The following is a 1726-nucleotide window of genomic DNA, read 5'->3' as shown; positions in this document are numbered from 1 at the left end:
CTGCCGTCTCTCTGGTTTCTTCCTCTCCTCCCAGAGAGGCCCTGCCCACGCAGCCGCCGGCCGTTCCCGGTGGCTCCGCCTGGCGGCGGGGGGCCGGATCGGCTGCTCTGGAAGGAGAAGGGGGCGGGGGAGGGGGCGGGGGGAGGAGGTCCTTCTCAACCTCGGTAAACCTCCTCCACAGCATTGGGGTCGTTAAGGATGGAGCTTGCAGGTATCCCTCTCTGCACAGTGTAAATTCAATATGAATCATTTCAACTTATATTTTAGATGATATCCCAGATGTTCTGAGTGTGAGGAGGCGTGTTGACTAGCTTTAATGTAATTTGGTTGGACAGTTTAGTTGCGGAATTTCCAGTGTCTTTATCTTTGGCTCTTTCTTTTAAGGCAGATCAAATTCAACTAGAGGTTACCCTCCAGCTTCCTACCTGGAGGGTACAGATCTGGTTGTAAACACTCTGGGACCTGAAAGGAGGAAAAGGACTCTGCGGCTAACATACACTTCAACCAGTGCAGAGACCAAAAAAGCCTGTCCTTTGCCAAGGAGGGGACCTAGGAGTGCCAGCAAGAGCTGAGTAGAGGACCTAGGGATTTGACAATTTCAGAAACAAACATGGAAGGTGGTATCGCGGGGACGGAAACAAACAGGGGAAGGGAAAAAAAGCAGCCCTTAGAGAAAACAGAAACCATTCAATGAGGAGAAAACCTTATTTATTTATACACTGAGATGTGTGACACCATTGCAACCATAAAACAGTAACAGGCTACTATTTTAAAAGGAGCATTCAGAGACAAAAAAATATGATAGTAGAAATGAGAATTCAATAAAAAGGTGGAAGATAAATGTTGGGAAGTATCCTAGGGGGAAAAAAAAGCAAAAGGACAAAGAAATGAAAAATATGAAAGAAAAAATAAATTAGAGGACCACTACAGGGGGTTCAAAATACAAAAAATAAGAATTGTAAAACAACAACAACAGGGATTAGGGAAGGAGTTATCACCAACAAAACAAGAAAATTTCCCCCAAACTAAAGGTCATGAATTTCCAGCTTGAAGAGGTCCCACTGAGTGCCAAGCACAATGGGTACAACTTGACTCATCCCAAGGCTCATCATTGTGAGATTGCAGCACACTGGGGGCAAAAAGACAATCCTAGCCTTCCAAAGAGAAAAAGAGATCATTTAGAAAGGATCAAGAATCAGCATATCTTTTGATTTCTCAAGGGTCACAAAGAAAGCTAGAAGACATGGGAGCAGGTCTATTAAATTCCAAAGAAAATTTATTTCAAACTGAAATTCTGTACGTGACTAGTAAACTACCAATCAAGTGTGGATAAAGAATAAAGGTGTGGGGACTTCCCTGGTGGCGCAGTGGTTAAGAATCCGCCTGCCAATCCAGGGGACATGGGTTTGAGCCCTGGTCCGGGAAGATCCCACATGCCGCGGAGCAACTACGCCCGTGTGCCACAACTACTGAAGCCCGCGGGCCTAGAGCCCGTGCTCCGCAACAAGAGAAGCCACTGCAATCAGAAGTCCTCATACCACAACGAAGAGTAGCTGCCACTCTCCGCAACTAGAGAAAGCCCACGCACAGCAACGAAGACCCAACACAGCCAAAAAAAAAAAAAAAGGATAAAGGTATGTTCAGACATTCAAGAGCTCAAAAAATTTCCCTTTCATTTATTTCTCCTTCCTCAGGAAGCTACTGGAGATGTACTCCACTAAAATGA

The sequence above is a fragment of the Grampus griseus genome (assembly GCF_964374135.1).
Source record: "Grampus griseus genome assembly, chromosome: 9".
NCBI lineage: Eukaryota > Metazoa > Chordata > Mammalia > Artiodactyla > Delphinidae > Grampus > Grampus griseus.
Note: the sequence above shows the minus strand (reverse complement) of the source record.